This window comes from Dermochelys coriacea, chromosome 10 (genome assembly GCF_009764565.3).
Source record: "Dermochelys coriacea isolate rDerCor1 chromosome 10, rDerCor1.pri.v4, whole genome shotgun sequence".
Taxonomy (NCBI): Eukaryota; Metazoa; Chordata; order Testudines; family Dermochelyidae; genus Dermochelys; species Dermochelys coriacea.
This window is the reverse complement of record NC_050077.1, coordinates 14,878,048-14,898,106: the sequence shown is the minus strand read 5'-3', so window position 1 is coordinate 14,898,106 and position 20,059 is coordinate 14,878,048. Positions and strand designations below refer to the sequence as shown.

Here is a 20,059-nt window from a genome sequence, read left to right as displayed (position 1 = left end):
TATCATTCCCCTTTATGTAGCTGTTTATTTGCAAATGACCATCAGTGCAGGCAGAGTAAAGGTATGTGAAAGGGTTACATAAAAGGCAAATATGGAAATCTTAGTTTTGCTGGTTTCTACAGTACAAAAAAAAATGTGGTGACTCCCACCACAGTTCCATAATGTCTACACTCAAATTGACTTTCAAGCTGGGAAAGCTGCCTCTTGCATTAAGGGAATGAGGACGTGCATCACAGCACGGGGGGAGCTGAAGGATAATGGGCAAAGTTAAGTTCACTCACTGTAAAATGAAAAGGAGGACTTGTGACACCTTAGAGACTAACAAATTTATTAGAGCATAAGCTTTCGTGAGCTACAGCTCAAATATGTTTCTGAACCTAATCTCACTGAGTCAGAGTTTGCTCTCTCTCCCTCTCTCTCAGAAATGAAAAGAACTTGCATGGATAACAGGAGTATAATCTTTGAGGAATATATGTTACCTTAACATGTGTGAATGAGGCAAAATGTGCCCAAATTAAGATTATATCTTTTTCTTTTTTAAAAAAAAAACCCTCTACTTGATTCACTGCTTTGTTACTACAGTTGTACATGTATGTAGGCTCATGTAAATCAATGGAGTTTCTCTGATGTAAAACTGGAGTAACACAATGGTGAATTGGGTTTGACTTTTTTTATTGTTACTTTGTTGGTCAGAAGCGGAAGGAAAGGTAGAGAGAGATGCTAGGGTTTTTTTTCTTGTTGTTTTGAAAAAATCTTCCACTTACTACCTCAGATACCCAGAACACACAAATTGGAGAAAAGGAACATCCTAAAGATGATTCAGTAAAGGAACTCAAGAGAAAACTTCTAACCAAACTTCTCAATTTCAAATACCCACTATATTCAAAGTCTGATCCACACTGAGGTTATAAAGCAAGATGTGTTGCAGCAGGGAGCTTTGTAAATATAGGAATTTCCTGGTTAGGGAGTTTTTTTAGTTGCTGCTTAAAGTCTTTGTGTTTATGACCTCACACTACACTCACACATACTAGGAAATTGATTGATTGTGGCAATATTGATAAGAGATGGAGCTCTGCTGCTGATTGGATACTGAAAATAGTTTAACTGCAAGTGTATTTGGGATTAAACTGTCCTGAACATGTGCTCAAGACATGAAGGCTTGGTATGGCTGCCACACACAGGTGTCCTATGTACAGTGTACTTAGTGTGTGTACTTTTTCATTGGATGTTTGCTCTCTGACGTGCTCTTCTCCTTATCCCCTTCCCCTCTAGTTTTTCTTCAGCCAAGTGTAAAGCCAAGAATATTTGAATCCCAGATGCTCTTTCTGAATCTCTGTGTGAATTGGTCAAAATTTAAGCAGCTCAAATTTTCCCATCCCCTAGTGCAATGGAATTTGGTTTTAGTGATTGCTGCTTACAGGGCCAAATCCTGAGAGTCTTAGCCCAGGTTTTACTCATGGAGTTTGTTCCATTCAGGTTCATATACTTCCCTCATCACCACAATATCTGAGTGCCTTCTGGTAATGCATGAAATTTTTGGCTCTGGTTTCTATTGTTGGACAAATAAATTCTGGTCATTCTGCTAAACTGATCAAAAACCATTTTCCAAATTCTATTTCCATGTATTACCAATATGTTTGCCTTTTTCTTATGCTATCAGAATATTCAGATATAGGGATTAGGCTGGAAGCGATTTTTTGCCTTTTCTCTGGTTTTCCAGGTGGGAATGAACATCACACTTTTGAGGCCCATTCTGCTGCAGATTAATAAAGTTACAGACAATGCGAGTACTGGAGATGATTTTAAGATGATTAATCTGCTTTGGTGTTAAAATGCCTATTAGAACTTGCTGTGCCTTATCTGTTTACCCAGTCTATTTTTGTGAGGAACACTGTTTGATGGGTTTGGATTAGGGATTTTTTGATATGCTAGTGTGACGTTCTAGGGTGCAATCTAGACTAGTAATTGTGTCACTGCCTCCCTGTAACTCTGGATGCTTTAAATGCTCTGCTGCTGTGGCTCACAGCCCGGACACCAACAGCCAGCAGAGAAGCATGCAGTCCCATGCGTGTCTCTGTGCCTTGCAGCTCTGGTTCAGCACTCTGACCCCAGCAGCCTGCCTACAACACAACAGCCCCGCTCTAGTGTCTGTCACCCAGTTACCTTATGCAGGGGTGACTCCAAACACACTCCAGTCCCAGATTCTCCAAAACAGTCTGCCCTGAAGTGTCCAGCCCTCTCCTTGGAGACTTAGATAAGTTATTAATTTCACTCTTCCCTTTAAATAAAGAGTACATCATCAGTTTACCATCTTACTGGCATTAACAAACTTTGTGTTAATCAAAACAGTGCATTGGTTTATAGAAAACGTAACACAAGTTTATTTAACAAAAGCCATAGGTTAAGTGATACCAGGTTGAAGTAATAAGGGCTAGAAAGGGTAGGAAACAAAGTAGGAATACCCTTCTGTGACTAAAACTTAATCTCAGCCAGTAACAATATTTGCCTATCCAGGTTTCTCACCTATAATCCAGAGACTTCAGGCCTTGGCTGAAGGACCCATCTTTCTGAAACCTCAAATGATGGATAATGTAGAAGTTTTCTGCCCCTCTGTCAAAGTTCATTGACCCCTGTTTCAAGAGTCTAGAAGGCTTCTTGTGCATGCAGTCTTCATCCCCCATCAAGATTAAGTGGTTCTCTTTCCCCACTTGTTCCTCTGATAGACTGTTTACTTTGCATGTAATATGCCTTTGTTGTCACTGCCTGATGACCAGCCCAGTCAGATGAGCAAATACATTTTTTCTGATGTGGACATGCTGACTCCCCAACTATCTTGTGAATTTTGATGGTTCTTGTGACTGGTTGGATCATGGAAAACCCCTTGGGAACTGCCAACTGATGTAATGAGACTACCTCTCAGCCTGTTTCCCCTGGTAGCTTAGGACTTCAGTGCCCTGCCTGGTTTGAGCCAGACATGCTAGCCTGCTACAAACACGGACCCAGGTCTGAACTTTGTCCCACAAACTGCAGGCTTAACTGAAAACAGCTTAAGAAGTGTTCCTGTCTCCAATACTCAGATGCCCAACTCCCAGAGGGGTCCAAACCCCAAATAAATCCGTTTTCAAATACAAAAATGATACATGCATACAAATAGGATTAATATGTTCAGTAGATCATAACCTTTACAGAGATATGTTATATGGCATATGTAGCATAAAACATATTCCAGTTATGTTATATATATATATATATATATATATTCATAAGCATATTTCCATAAAGCATTATGGGGTGCAATGTCACAGTTCTCTTTACCATATATGTAAATGGCAATCCCCTTGTTGCTGGTCAGCCATGCTTCATTTGTATACGAGACAGGGGAAGACCTGTTTTCAAATACAGGCTTTAAAATATCATATCGGAGAACATTCGTAACTCCACACATAGTATTAATATATATAGTTCACAACGATATTAATCACTAGTGTGTCATTAGAATTCCAATGATGACGCCTTTTAGATACTGACCATGACAGCAATGAGTTGGGGTACACTGGTCAGGCCAGCTGATACCAGGGATCTCTGTCCCCTTGGGATGCTGTTAGTGTAACAGTTAATTATCATTTTAAAGAATTGGTGGTGGTTTTGTTTTTTAAGTACACCTAGTTGTTGATGGCAAGGAGACTATGCATTGTTCTGCTGAGAGGGGATTGATCAGTCTGTTTGATGTATTGTCAAAGGTGTTGGATGCCTGGCCTATTATTTATAAAAAACTAAATATTTAAATGTTCTATTTCACTTGTATTTAATACATTGGTGTCCTTGGATTGGAAACCTCCAGTTTGACTGACTGTCTGACCAATCACAATATTCCAGATCCATAAAAGATTTGACTTCTCTATTCAATTGTCCTCTGAAGCAAAATCTTCCAAATGTAAGGAGAATTGGCAAAAGGTGCTGCTGATGTAAAGTAATTTTTTTTTGGAATAACTTTTGGTATTTGCTGGTCAGAGAAGGCAAAAATGAACAGTTCTCATTTAAACATCCTGTTCTATAAATCTGGATGAAAAATAAAACTAATGTTGTAGAAATGTTAACAAACGTTTTGTTTTGCTAATTAATTGAAATTCAAAATTTTAATGGAAAATGTCATGACATTTTCAACCCGCTTTAGTTATTTTAAGAACATGTTGTATGAATTCAATTTGCCATGTTAAACTGTTCCCTGTGCCTTTCATAGTCTTCCCCTTTTTGACAATGTACATAGAAGAAAGACACACCTGCATATATTTTTTTTGAAAGAGACCTTTCTGCACATGGCAGCTGTCTTCTGACCTGAGCCCTTGCTTTAAATAGTTATTTGTCCCTCTTATATTTTTGTCAGGAGATGAAGTAAGAATCTGAATAGGAGTCAGTGAGACTATTAGTCTGCTAATTTTTTTTTAAATCACTGAAATATACTGATATATAATGAGCTCAGATAAAACTAATTGAGCAATGTGAGATGAAACACTAATACCAACTATTTCTGACATTGACATTTGTCTTCTGAAACTCAGAGAAATCTTTGAAAATCCATCCAAATCTTGTTAGATTGGTAATTTATGGCCACCTTTCTAATTAAGCTTTACGCATTTATTTTTAATTTTGAGAGACAGGATGTACCTGTTGATCAGTGGAATATTTTATTTCTCACTCCTGTAGCTATGGAGTTAGGCCTTTTGTTCTAATATAATTTGAATTTCTGTATAAAAATCACTTCCTCATAGATTTCAGAGTAGCAGCCGTGTTAGTCTGTATTCGCAAAAAGAAAAGGAGTACTTCACTCTGATGAAGTGAGCTGTAGCTCACGAAAGCTTATGCTCAAATAAATTTGTTAGTCTCTAAGGTGCCACAAGTATTCCTTTTCTTTTTCCTCATAGATGTCATTATCTCAAAAACTGGCAATGCTTGTTTAGATTACAGCACCTCCAATTCATGTTTTTGCCTTTGGGAAAATGTTCCTGAAGCAATTAACAGGGCTAGTCCTCAATTGGTATACATATGTAGTTCCATTACTGACATCAAATTAGTTTACACCAACTGAAAATCTGACCTGATGGTGCTCTATCTTAAAACTTTACACAGTGCTTTAAGTTCCTCCATTCAAAGTCTATGCACAAATTGCACCTTTGAGCAAGTTTGATACAAAAAGGATAATATTAATATAATATTAATATAATATTATAATATTATATTATATAATATAATATTAAGTAGTTTAGCAGCTATCTTTGATCTAGCATAAACCTGATGGTGAGTTCCGCTTAAAATCAATGGTACAATATAACTTGTTATAACCTGACATGAAATATTTTCTGTATTCTTAACTGGTTTTGGTTTTAAATCTAGCACGTCATCGCCAAGAAATTTAAACAAGGAAAGTAGCCTATGAAAAATCACAAAAAACAAATCTGTGGTGTGTTCCTTACCACACTAACAAATGTAGTTAGGGCTCTGCTAAATTCTGAAGATATCAGATTAGGAAGCTTTTGTGAATGAAGCCACAGCACTAGGAAATTAGCACATGCAGTGCCCTTGGGAATGCTATGTTAAGAAATGTCTTAAAAAAACATAGTAGCATCCATGAAATTCATAACAATGGGCAGGGCAATGTTCCCATGATCAGGAGAACATGAACTTCGAGGACTTGTTTAGTTTTATCTTTGGCAATTAGGAACAACAGGGAATCCTTTGGGTACTAAAATAATCCTAGTTAGCTTTGCAGAGGTAACATTTTCTGTGCTTAATTATTTAAAGGAAGCTGTATAATGGGTTTCTGGAAGCATGTGACCCATAAATCACTTCATCCACATCTGCATAATGCATGTGTCATCAATCTTATTTCATTTCAAGATCACTTACAAAAAAAACTTGACAATCTGCTCATTGCTCCTTCGCAGCGCAAACACACACAGCTTGCAGTGTCATTTGCCGTCTGTGCTTCATAGGAGCCAGCTGCAAATGTTCACCACAATTAGCATTTTCTGTACATTTCTATCTTTGACTCAGATTTAAATGGAGTCTGTGACCTGCCTAGTTGGTAGCTGTTAGACATTAATGACCAGATCCGCACTGGGTGCAAGTTGGTGCAGCTCCACCGATGTCAGCGGGGCTATGCCTGCACCAGCTGAGACTCTGGGCACAAATAGAAGTCCAGTCATACAAATAGCCTCATAAACTGAATTTTTTATTACTTTTCATTTGAGCCAATATCTCTTTGTTTGGATAGTTGGCCTCTAAACCAGATGCTTCTGTATCAATTACATAGAAAGGGAAAATTTGCAAAAATGATACTGAACTTGGGGTCTATGTCATTTGCTTCCATAACTGCTTTTAATAGGGATTGAACCACAGGCCATTGAAGCCTGTTTGGATCAGGCCTTAAAGACTGTAGTTTTTTTTATAGTGAAATGCATGCAGAAAATAACCAGTACAAGTATCTGGGTATCAGAAAAATATACAGGGTCAGATTTTGGCCAAGGTATGTAGGGATATAAGGGGGTGGCCACCTCACACAAGGCAGAGCACATTAAATTAGGTTAATTAACCTAATAAACTGCACCTGGGGGAGAACCAGGGATTGAAAGGTGGCTGTGATGGATCCCCGCTGAGAGGGAACAGGCAGGACTAGTATAAAGCCAGGAAGTTGGCACCAGAAGTGTAGCAAAGGAGCCTTTAGCTACTCTCTGGATGCTAGAGAGTGAAGGAAGGAAGGAAAGCCGGGGGGGAGATGGAAGCTCCGAAGAAGGGTTTAGCAGATAGGCAGTAGAGCAGAAGTCTAAGAGAAACATAGTAGGATGTGGCAGCAAGGTGGGACATTCTAGACCTAGGCTACTGGTTAGAGGGTCCCTGAGCTGGAACCCGGAAAAGAGGGTAGGGCCCAGGTTTCCTGCCAGCCACTGGGGACGTGGCGCAGTCTGGATAGTGAGGGAGAAGACTGCCATTTTGGGTGGAGAGACGTAGCTAAAGGGAAAACGCACACACTGACCTGGCTGGAGGACCAAGTCACAAAGAGGGAGCACAATGAGTCAGAGAAAGAGGGATGGCAGGGCATGTGAATGAGGGACACAAGGGGGCATTGGACTTGGAAGGAGCTAATCCCCAGAGTAACCAAGTGGTGAGTGAACCCCATTACAGGAGGAATATGACCACTTCCATTCCCCTGCATTGCCAGTCTAGGCTCAGGGTGGGGGTTGCATGCCCTATACTCCATCACCATATAGGTGGGTGGAGGAGGACCAGAAAAAGGTTTGGTTCCATCCACCCTACAAACCAGTCAATGGCAGTAATCCAGTAGCAGATTATTTCTATTTGGAAGTCAGGTAGGAGCAGGGAAGGAATTGTGATATTTTGAGTCACAGTTCCTTGCCTGGGCTTCTCTTGGGGCAGCACACAGAATGGGGCTGTGCTTTAGGCGCAGCCTTAGACAATACCACAAGCATATTATTGTGGATTGATTGAATGTTTTTGGACAGTAAACATGGGACAAAATGGTTAAAACTCAGGTAGGATCTAATCTCATGGCTAAGCGTGAGGCTATGAGAAAGTGCTGCGTGTTAAAGGTTTCATGTCAACCATGTTCCAAAAACTTATATCTCTGTGGCAAGACATTAATATAGTGGGCCCAGTGCTAATCTTGCACTGGCAATAACCCTGTTTAATGTAAGGGAGTTACTCAGGTATGACTGACTAGAAATACAAGGATCAGATCTGAACTGGCCTCACTGAGTAATACACCTGAACTCTGATAAAGCAACTCTCCTCAAACAGCATCAAATATATATGTATATAAAGACCTTCCTGACCTGAGGATACTCACTGAAGCCAGTATCTGTTCAACAATGCTGAGGTTGCCAGCCTGACTTTGTGGACTTTTTGGGTCAAAGACTCTAGGGAACTTCTTTCAGTAGGAGCTATTCCATGCTCTTGGTTTTGAAGCAGAATGTCCCATTTAGTTTGACAGGGCTATGTAATCAATGGTACAATATGGCCCTTAGATTTTGTATTGATTTTCATAGTATTTGATTCTGCCTCTTATGAAATGCAGCCTTTTATTGCATGTTTTTTTGTTTATTATATGTCATGGTTATCAATGAGTATAGCATAAATTGGCCTAATCAGGACATGTGGAGCCCAGTTCTGCAATGGTACTGGGCATTCTGGCCTTCTAGCAAATTCACTCAAGCACGTGCTTAACTCATGGAACTACTTGTGCTTAAAGTTAAGCATGTATGTAAATACTCTCTCCTGAGAGAGGTCAGAATGCTTAGGACCTTGCAGGATCAAAATCTCTAATAAAAGGGGAAAAAAATCACAGTGGAGTAAACTTATTTAATGTACTGAGGTCTCATATCTGTTTATATAGCAACTTTTATAAAATACTATTAACTCTCTGCTGAGCCCCGATTATTTTAGCCAAATGCTATAAGATTTTCAATTATAAATCCAGGGTATTTTATGGACAATAATGTGATTTGCAGTTAGGTAAGCTGAGGACAATTAAAATTAATGCTGAGAATATAGTCTAATCACCACAGGGACAGAGAGGAATTGTTTTTCTCTTTTGCACTTATAGTACTGTACAACTGGTTAGGTGCATTAGAGGGTTTTTTGTGGCCTTCCTCTGGGACATCACATATTGGTTAGTGCCAGAGGCACAGTTCATTTCAGAGGTTTGTTTTTGAAAAAGTTAGCTTTTTGCAGAGGACTTTGCCTCTCCTGTGGACCATGCCCTATTGCTTTTTTGCAAAACAAATACATCAATAATACATAATAGTGCCAAGAGGCTATGTTAGACAATTAGCCACTCAGCACATGCACTGTCTAATGGTTTTTCAAATTCTTTTTAAAGGGGCTGAATAATTTCTGCATGAGCCACGGATAATGTAGAATATCTTTTTTTTTTTTTTTTAACATTTAGCAAAATCTTGTAACCCTCTTTCCATTGAACAGGTTGAAACAGACGGCAAAGACATTCAATATCAAAAAGCCAGAGATTTGGGGAATCTTCTACCTCCAGCTATTTTCTCTACCTTGTTTTTTTTCTCCTCATTTTCAAGGGGAGAGTATTTGGAGGAAATTGTACCTCTTCTCTTGGTTTTCTTCACCTGTGTTTTAATAGAAAGGAAGCTTGTGCTGACAAGTTTGTGAACACCACTGTGGCTGGGTTGTGTAAACCTTGCACACCTCCAAATTTCTCGCGAAGTCAATGGGGAGTCTCCATTGTGCAAGGATTGTGGCATGAGGCTCCTGGTTTGTTAAAGTCTGCTTTCTTTTACTGTGGCTTTGTACAGGAGTCATCTTTGAAATGCTTAAAGCAAGTAGTGACTTGTGCATATGGCGCAAATACTGTCTAATGGGGTGTTGACGATAGGTTTTTAGTTGTACTGAGGGGAGGAAGAAGTTAGTTTTCTGGACTGGGGACACTGTTTGTTTGCAGAAATTGCTTGACCCTATTTTTTTGTTTCCTTAATTTCACTGTGTTTATCTTCCTTTTGCTTTGACTCTTTCTTACTAGATTGTGGGGAGAAGAGCGTCTTCATTTTCTGTTTAATTTGGGGGCAATGCTGACTCTTTCCTGAAGAAACCTCTTTGTATTCTTAGTGAGCCATTCCCATGGGGAAGGGTGTGATGATTTGAACCTTGATCCTGCCTTTGGATTTCTGTGGGTGTACCCTGGTGTCTGTGCAGGGCACCAGAGCTGTATTTTGTTCGGTGGCTTTCTTGTTGTCGTACATGTCAATCTTTTCACCTTGTGTACATTTGTTTTCCGTATCACTGATTGGTTTTGCAGATTCTGTATTTGCTCCAAGTTCTGTCCTAGCCATAAGCAAACTGAGCCTTTGCAGAGTCCTGCTATATATTTCATTCCCTTATAAAATCTCTCTTAAAGAAACATGAGGAAACCAGTAAAAAATTCTCAAGAGGGGGTGAGGGGGAGAAAGAATGCTGCAGAAAGCATGAAAACATCTTATAACAATCTCAGTAGACATGTTCATCTTCTGTTCTGCTGGATGTCATTCAAGAATACTAAAATTATTTATGGATTTAGTTTTCCTGTTTTTTTTTTTAAATGTAAAAAGATGTTCATGAATTACATCCATAAGTAATTTAGGATCACCATATCCTGAATAACAGTTATGGGGGAATGTTGCATACTGAGGTACACATCGACATATGTAGTTGTGATAGTAATTTTGCTTACAAACAGGAGAGTGACTCTCTTTCAGAAGATAAGTGTCATGAAGGCTGCCCATCTAAACTCCTCTTTAGACTTCACTTGATTCCAGCAGGCACAATGTTATTCTAGGGCCTGATCTTCAAAGGGGAAACGTCCCATTGACTTCAGAGATCTTTGGATCCAGCCCCCAAAGCACAAGAGCTATCTTCTTCTTCTACTGTCCTTTTTAATTAGCATATGTTGATATCACTCTTTTTAACTGTACCTTCAGAGTGAGTGCACGTCTGCCTTGGGAAACAATGAATGTACTGCAGGATCGAACCTACTGTGTGCTGTCTACATTCCTTTATGATGATTGGGGGTGGCTGAACCAGACAAAATGAGGTATGATTCCAACAGTCAAACCAATCCGAACTCTTTTGAGGTTGAATGTTTGGGTAACTTAAATTGCCTCTACGCTTCTGTTTCTATGTAATAATTATAATGCTTAGCTTTAATATAGCACTCTTCATCAATAGATGTTAAAGCACTTTACACAAGGAAGTCAGTGCCATTATCCCCATTTGGAAAATGAAACTCCAAGGTTAAAGTGACTTGCCTGGCAGTGGCAGATGGGAATAGAACCCAGGTCTCCTGAGTCCCAGTGCTGTGCTCCGTTCAATGTGAATCATTCTTGCATTGTTAATTACTCTGTCCAAAATCAAGAGGGAGTTGAAACCAATGTTCCCTCTAATTTTTTCCATCCATGTGCGGAATGAATTTTGTTATGTGCACCAATATCGAGGTGATGTGCGCCACTGGTAGAAACAAAAAAAACCTAGATATATAATATATTTTTTTAAAAAGTTACCATATGGATAATTACTCCAGCCAGGACAGGTTAGGCATTTTAGAACTTACTACTCAAAGAATTAAATTTAAGCATAAGAGAGAGATAAAAATTATGAAATGTGTAGACCAGTCAAAAAACTAAAATAACAGCACTTGGAAAGAATAAAATTACAGATAATATATGTGCATTGCAGGAAATATCAATGTGCATTGCAGGAAGTATCAAGAAGTAACAGCAACAATAATACAAGTACGTGTTGGGAGGAGAGTGTGAAAGACTGTGTGTGTGTGTGTGTGTGTGAGAGAGAGAGAGAGAGAGAGAGAGAGAGAGAGACGCGTGCTGCCCCTTTAAGTAGATCAGCACTCACCATTCTAAAGCCTGCTTGTTCAGACGCAGCAGCTGCCAACAAGATCCATCCCACTCCTGAGCCCTGTTGTGTCCCTGCCCCCCACCATATGGAGATGGAGTGGAGGGGGATATCCTGACATCAGTGCCCCCTCTCCCTTCTCCCGCTTTGCACAGCAAGCAGTCGGCTCCGGGCAGCAGCTGCCCAGGGGCTCCAAGGCAGAGGGCAAGAACAGCATGGCAGTGGTGGGAGGGGCACCTGAAGTGCACGGCACTTGATAGACTGCTGGGCAGCCGCGCAGCTTAGAGGGAACTTAGGTAGAAACCTTATTCAGACTTGCAGCCTGATTACTTCTTTGAAGAGGTTTGGCATACATATGTCATTTTGGTTCCTTATCTGAACTAGCCTTTTTTTTATGTTATGCACAAATATTTCTGCAAATGTCATGCTTTCACAATGGCTCATCAATAAAGCACAACATCTGTGCTCTTTCCTATAACCACACATTTAGTGAAATGCGAAATGTTTAGCAATTCTGGGCTGGACGAAAAGAGAGCAACAGTATGGAATGACTGGTCTAGTGGTAGAACTCAACCACAGTGCTATGAAACTGTAATAGTTTAGTGTTTGTTTGGATATCTAGCTCTTTCACTTAAGGAATCGTCACAGAGGATGAGAACTAGCAGATGGGAAATAAGGGGTCTTGGGTCATGCAGTCCATCTCCTTTCCACGGCAAGGTGATTCTCTGCATTGTAATTTTTCCTGATGTTTTGTTTAGTCTAATTTTAAATGTCTCAAGTGTTGGGCCTCCCACCACTTCCTTTGGGAGGTTATTACATAATCTAATTGATCTAATTATTGAGACTTTTTTCTGCATTTAGTCAGATGTTTCCTTTTTCTCAATTTCATCCCGTTCTGCCTATATATTAATTATTATTTGTACTTCAGATTTGTATTATTGTGCTTAGGACCCCATTAGGCAAGATGTTGTTCAAGCACTGAGCAGAGGGATGGTCCCTGCTCCAAAGAATTTACAATCTAAGTACCCCTCTTACACCACCTCTCTCTCTTTGGTGTTTGCAGCCTTAATGCAATGGTGGAGTAACTAGTGCCTGCAATGACTGCTTTAGAATGCTTGGTTGCGGATACTCGCTAACGAGATCTGGGTATTGCACAAATATAACAGTGGTTTATTTAGGCAACTGACTTATCAGGTAAGTCCTCATGTGGATCTAATTACACTAATGTTCACTGTGAACAGGGGGATGACAGTGAGATTTGGGGCTATTGTACAAGGTCTTGCTCTCCATCCATGGGGAAGGCCATGCAACTCTTCTGTTGAATGCAGCCCTGGGATAATCACAGTCTGACTTTCATACAATGATTGGAAGAAAGAGGGGCAGCGGGGAAACAAAGGACCTTCCTGTTTCAGAGGGAGATTTTTAGCATGATAGTGTTAAGTGCTAAACTAAGAGGGAGTGCCAGCAAAAGTGTATAATAATCATAGATAAATGAGTCAATGCATCTGAAGAAGTTGGCTTTTTACCCACGAAAGCTTATGTACAAATAAATTGATTAGTCTTTAAGGTGCCACTGGACTCCTCGTTGTTTTTGTGGACACTGCTACCCTTCTGATAATAAATAAATGAGGAAGAACCTGTCAGAAGAACAGCACACATGCACTTACATACTACTTAATTCTAATCATGAGCATTTGCACTCTTTAGCTACCTGGAAAGGTATTAATTTATTTTAAAGGTCTGGAATCTTGTTTTTTCAGCTGGCAGTTTCATGCTACTACAGTCAGATTAAATTGCATTTACTACTTTCTTGCAAATGGTATCTGCTATGCATAGAATTCTTTTATGGGGAGAGGCATCTGTTTTAAGTATCCTGTTTCATTAACATGCTTTTGGCTTAAAGCATGACCTTAATTATTAATATTTTAAATAGGGTCACTTTTTGCCCTTGATTGCCTCTGTCAACTCCCTTTGATGTAAACAGGAATTGTGCACAGGGATTGAGAGCAGTATGTGGCACAGGAAGCAGAGCAGAATTTTGATTGGGGGCCTTATCCTTGACTTACTCCATTCCTCTCCTCTCCTCAGTTAATTGCACCCTATTCCAACTATCATGCTGCAGTATTAGAAGGAGAAAATTGTCTCCATAGACAGCGTGTTATCTTCATCCACCAATGGAAGCATCTCATGAAAAACATGCTTTCTAAATGCATGTGATACCTTCATCAGGAACACTTAATTTACATTATGACATGTTATAGGGGTCGGGGTCTAAGGCTGCTAACTGCAGGCCCAAATGGAATAAGTAAATTAAGTACATTGACTTTTATTTGTTTGGTTGTAGAGATGAACTCACTCCTAAATCAAAGATACACAAAGAAACACCATGTTAAGATGCACATCACTTAATAAGATGCTACCATAATCAGTCACTGGTGATGCAAAGGGGATGACCTGGAAAACTAATACCTAGCGACTAGACTAAAGTTCAGATTCCAGTCTGAATATCTTCAGATTTTGGGGATGTTTTGAATCTGGAATTCTGGATCAAGAGCATCTCTACTGGCTACCTCTATTACAGTGGGTAAAATCCTGACCCACTGAAGTAGGAGTTTTGCAATTGATTTAGATGGGGCCAGGATTTCACCTATTGTATCTAGCAATGGCTGTAGGTGAAAGTTAGTGGGTTAAGAAAAATGAACTGCAGTTGTTGTTTCGTAATGCACAACATGCACACAAAATATTATAGATTTAATGATTTGTTGAATGAATGTAAAAGCTGGTTGCATAAAAGATTTATTTTTAACTGATTAATACCATCTGTCACTAGGTTTTACTGTGCTGCAATAAAAGTGTGTTTCAGATTCTCAGCAGTTCAGTCAAATAAAAAAGGCCCTGTTTCTTCCAGTGGCATTTCCCTTGCTCTGACATTTTCATCCCTTGGATGGGCTTTGTAGACATTGCGTGCATGTGGTTGGACATGCATGAAATGTGAGTGAAGTGCTGCTAAAAGCCTCCTAACAGAAGATTTAAAATTGCTCAGGGAGAAATGCACATGTTAAAATTAGCTTGGTAATAGAGAATGGATAAATTCCAGCAGAGATGGCCTGCTAAGTCTTTTTAATGTCTAACTTCTATAATTCTCTGATCTTTGTACATTATGCAACAACATGGGCTAAAATGCATGTGAAGTCAATGAATATTCATCGCTTCCTGACATAGTCTGGTTTCCTTCCTTAAACCTTTGGATCATGGCATAAATAGGATGTCAGTATCCTAAAGACATGTAGGGTGCTTCTCTGGCCAAAGTATGGATCCCACCTCCCCTCCCTGCACTCGTGCAAAATTACATCCCTTCCATCTTTTGGGGAATCTAGCCCCCAGTGTTTAACAAACAAAGGCCTGAGCTGCCAAAATAGAGCAGAGAGGGGGAATAAGGCAGACAGCTATGTATAAACTGAGCACTTTTATTAAGTGTCTCTCTCCTGACTTTGAAACTTTTGTGTTCTGCTCCCTGATCATCAAATGACGTAGGAGACACATAAATATTAATGGGAGAATGACCAGGTACCAAAACTAAGTTCTTACTGGCCTAGTTTCTCTTGAATCAAAGAGGGGGGTACAGAAAGAACATGCACACTGCAGGTGAACCATTGCCTTTAGCTAAGTTACTCACTGTAAAATCTTATTGACTTTGCAATACAAAATTTAAAAAAAACTGCAAAACAACCCCCACCCTCATCTTCTCTGTGCATTCCAATAAGGTTGTATTAAGGTGCCATGTTGATCTGTGTGGAAAACCTGAATTAGGATTGGGAATGGAGGACATGTCTACTCTGTAGGCAGAACTACTGAAACTCCACAAACCTGTGAAGTGAGGTTCATTGGGTAGCTCTACAGAACAAGTTGGAAAAGAGTGGGTTGGCTCCTCCCTCAACCAATCTTCAGGTTCCTCATTCATTTCCCTTCATTCTCCTCTTCCATTCATTGCCCTGTATTTTCCCTCCTTCTTCTGTCCCCTTTTTTCTATCTATTACTTTTCCATTCTTTGCTCCTGCCTTTATCGCTGTCCTCTCTGCTTCAAACCTTTTTCCTTTTTCCTTGCTTGTCTCTTTCACTCTACAGATGAGGCTGACTCCAAACCTCTAAAGAGCCCTGAACTGGAGCAAGTCTGGATCAAGATCTGAATTCTGTGATTCCTATGCTGTCTAACATTTATTCAGATGAATAAGAACATCTTAAATAAACAAAAAAACATTTTGTTTCATTGATTCAAAGTCTGATGACTTTTTGGCTCCCTCTTGTTCCATCACCTTGTAGTGGTTGGCCAAAGCCCACCTGAACCTGACCCACACTCAACCGTAATAAAGCGAGTGTTAATGGTTGAGAATATGATTCTGTTTTAAAAAGTTTATGACTGTGCTCTCATTCTCCACCCCGCCCCCCAGCATTTAAAACCCCTTTGATATTAGAGGAGGAAGGGAAAGTAAAAGGAACAGTTACTTATCACTTCAGTCCCCTCAGTATAGGCCAGGATCAGCCAGAGTAGCAATCTAAAGGATGAGGAATTTGCTAGAACCAAATGCTCATGGTGACCAGCTGTTTCCCTCCACTCATGTCCTAGGTAAACTAAATGAGAAAGCTCCAGTCTCCTACCTTAGCTTTTGGTGAATAAATAACCAAAGCTTGCCAGGGGTCAAAAATAAGTGACACTGCTATGAAGTTTGTAGTTGGTTTCTACTGGTCCTCTTGTGATTTTCCCAGTTTCCTGTTGTGTTAGTAGTACTCTAAGAAGCTGTTGTATAGTGTTGTGCTGTACTCATAAATGGCTGAGTTCCATGGTTGGATCCTTGTTTGTAGCACTTGATTGTTTTGGGATTCTTCAGGAGGAAAGGGTCAATATAGACCCATTTAATATTTATTATTACAGTAGTCCTACACAGAGCAACCAACCACCTCCAACAGGACAAGTCGGTGAGGTATTCAGCTCCACATGTATTAATTCTTTTGTAAAAAGAAAAGGAGTACTTGTGGCACCTTAGAGACTAACAAATTTATCTGAACATAAGCTTTCATGAGCTGTAGCTCACGAAAGCTTATGCTTAAATAAATTTGTTAGTCTCTGAGGTGCCACAAGTACTCCTTTTCTTTTTGCGAATACAGACTAACACGACTGCTACTCTAAAACCTGTAATTCTTTTGTGATTTTTTTCCCTCATAGGCTGCTTTAAAGCATCATTTGGTTTCTCCCCATTTCTGCTCAGAGGCTGGCACAGCATGGTGGTCCTTCCTGAAGACACGTTCATGGAGGAGGACACACAAACAACATTACTCCATCTGCCCAGGTAAGCAAGAACACTTTCTAACTTACCTGATCCTCCAAAGAAAGATCCAATTTAGATTGAATTGTGGCAACCCAGGCTCTTGATTTATCAATGGGCCTCTGAATAAAGATTTGATTGCCCCTTATTGTGATTGGGACTGGAATCTGTGCAGCACACAGAGTGACCTCTATTACCAGAAATGCTTCTTCACTTAGCTCTGCCTCTCTAAATGCTGGGTCTGGACTAGAAGGCATTGTTGTGGGAATGAGCTAGCTTTATTTGATCATTGTAGATAAAGATGGATAACTTACCCCACGCAGTCATGTAGTCCAAATCAGTTAACTCATCTGTAAGTCTTGATGCCAGGTGGCTCATATCATCTGCATGCATTACCTTCTTGGGACTAGACTCAATTTTTTTTTAAAATTGACTGTACTGCAGAGTTTCCTGAAGCTCTCAATGCATAGAGGTGAAATCCTGTCCCCTTTGAAGTCAATGGCAAAACTCCCATTGACTTCTGCGAGGCCAGGATGTTACCCATAAAGTTGCACTGCTTTAATTGAGTGAAGTCTATGATCCTTTACAGGCTTTCTTTTTGGCTATTGTAGGCCTTCTAAACTTGGTGAAGTCTCCTCTTAGCAACAGTGGCAACATTAGCTCCTGGAGAAAAATTAGTGAGATCAGAAAGAGTTACAAACAGTGGAGGGGCAGGAATGCCCCTTTTGGGTAATATTGATGTTCTCTGTATTTATGTATATGGAAAATTCTACAGTATTGGCAATGTTTAGGTAGATGGCTTTACCTGAACATGACTTATTCAAATATTTGTGAAATGCTATCTTAATTTAATGCACTATATGCATATTTTCGGATAATCTTAATTGATTCTAGTGGATATAACTCGTAAAGGAGTTCTGCACTTTCTAGGCCTCCGATAAAATTTTCAAAAGCTTCTAAGCGACTTAGGTGCCTAAGTCATTTTTGGAAGTAAGACTTTTTCCTAAGTGTCTTATGAGCTTGAAAATGTTACTCCTTGCCTTAATAGACTCAATGGAAATTAGAGGGAAAAGCCTGAATGGATGTCTTGTCCACCTCTCATCCCTGCTGTTAGGATTCTGATCACTTTGCAAGCAGAGATAAGAGGAATGTAAGCCTTAGAGCCTGCCGTATGTGGAGCTGTATATTATTATTTGTATTGCAGTACCCATGTTGCGTTAGGTACTATACAAACATCAACAAAAGAGCATCCCTACCATGAAGAGTTTACAATCTAATTATAAGACAGGAGGCAAGAGGTGGATGCAGCTAGCAGATGTAGAAAGAACAAGGTAACAATCCGATAACTCTGATCAGCGGGATAGGCACTAGTCACAACACATCTCTCTAAGGTGCCACAAGTACCCTTTTTCTTTTTGTGAATACAGACTAACACGGCTGCTACTCTGAAATCTACTAACATCTTAACTCTCCTTCTCCTTTATCTGTCAAGTGTTTTGGGAAACCTAGATGGAAGAGGGGAGGAAACAAATGAGAAGGCTTGGAAAACAGAGTGATTAATTAAGGAGTCCATATCTCTTTACTAGTGTCTTCCTTAAACCACATTTATGTGAATGTTTTTGGATTTCAAGGTAAGCCACATGGGATGTGTTCTTCATGTGAAAAGTCCCAAAGGAACACACCCAAAGAATAGTACCTTTCATGTGAAAAATTACCACTGCTGCTACCACTTCTCAACCTGTTTAATGTAAAATGGATCTGAATGTCACTACTGCCTTAAAAGAAGTTTAATTTCCCAAATATCTCCTGCTAAATGTATTCAGCTAGATTTTCCAGATGGAGTAAATTAACATCACTCCATTAAAATTATGTCAGTTTATACCAGCTGCAGATTGGCTGTCTGTTCAGACTATCAAAATCTTTCAACTAATTTCTCTAAAAAAAATGCATGGAGATAAAGGTGAGAAAAAGGAAAGGAGAGGGAAAGGAGATCCTGTGAAAGGAGAGAAGTGTTAGGCAAATCATCATCAACCATCTCATTGACCCTAGGTACCATCAGCATCTCAGAAATAGTGATATTTGTGACCTTTCACTCCATATTCTTTATGAAAATATGCTGATATGAATGACATAAGTGAGATGTACTGTATGCAAGATGGCTCATGTAAGATATAATTGGAAAGGTTATGATTTACTGAATGTAATTATCCAATTTGTATGCCTGTATCATTTCTGTATCTGAAGTTAGGAATACTGACTATGTATCTGTATTTCAAATGTGTTACTTTGGGTGTCTCCCAACTAGCCCATCAGGGTCCAACTAGCCCATCAGGTACAACAATGGAAAAGCTAGACAGGACAAATGGCCCATTAGCAAAGACAATGGCCTGTGAAAGAACTTAGTTTTCCTGTGGACGCCCCAGACAGCCTACGAGTAATGGCTGCCACAGCCCTGCAGAGACATGGTCTGAGTCACCTGGTACTGGACCCACCCCTTGGAATGCCAGTGTTCTTCCACTGGGAGACAAAGGGTTCCCACCAACACAAGAGCCATACAAGGCAGGGGAGTGACATCATCGTGGGTCTCCTCTGCCTCCCAACCCAAAGAAACGCTGAAAAACACCTGAAAGCAGGAACTGAACTGAGGGTTGAACCCAGGCTGAGAGGGTGTCCAGTCTGTGAGTGGAAATACCTGAAGTCTCAAGCTGCAGGCCAGGGCAGCTGCCTTTCAAGACTTCTATAATCTATCTATGACAATATTTAGGTGAGAAATTACTATTTGTAACCTATTTCTTTAGTGAAACAAGTTTAGTATGCATGTTTTGTTTTATTGGCTTAGTAATCTGCTTTGTTCTGTTTGCTACCTCTTTAACCACTTAAAATTCACCTTTTGTAGTTAATAAACTTATTTCTTGTTTATAATATAACCCCATTTGTCTAATTCATAATATTTGGGGGAGGGGGGGGGAAGAGGCTGTGCATACCTTCCTCCACATTGATGGAAGAGGTGGATTTCATAATATACCTTTGGGTCTGCACTCAAAGGGAGGTGGACACCTGGGTGCTGGGACAAGTCCCTTAAGCTAAGGCTTCTCAGAGCTGATCTCAGTATCTGTGTCGTTCTGCAGTGGGTGTGGCCCTGCCTCTGTGTGCGCGGAGGCAGCTTAATAGCCTGGCTCAGCAAGACAGGTAAAAAGGGTGCCCTGGCTGGCAGAACAGGTGGTTTCAGTGATATCCCAGCAGATCAGGTGGCACCTTAAGGGGTCCAACCCGTCACAACATTCTCATCAGTGAAAGTTTGCCATCCCGGTCTGATA

At 40.0% G+C, this 20,059-nt stretch overlaps 1 long non-coding RNA gene across 1 annotated transcript; it reads left to right on the top strand.

The window, feature by feature from the left end:
* The first annotated feature begins 12,483 nt into the window (after nt 1-12,483).
* LOC122456165 lies at nt 12,484-19,557 on the top strand. Its single transcript, XR_006274862.1, has 4 exons — nt 12,484-12,615; nt 16,643-16,766; nt 17,947-18,073; nt 18,235-19,557. It is a non-coding gene; the product is annotated as an uncharacterized LOC122456165 (long non-coding RNA).
* Nucleotides 19,558-20,059: the final 502 nt, after the last annotated feature.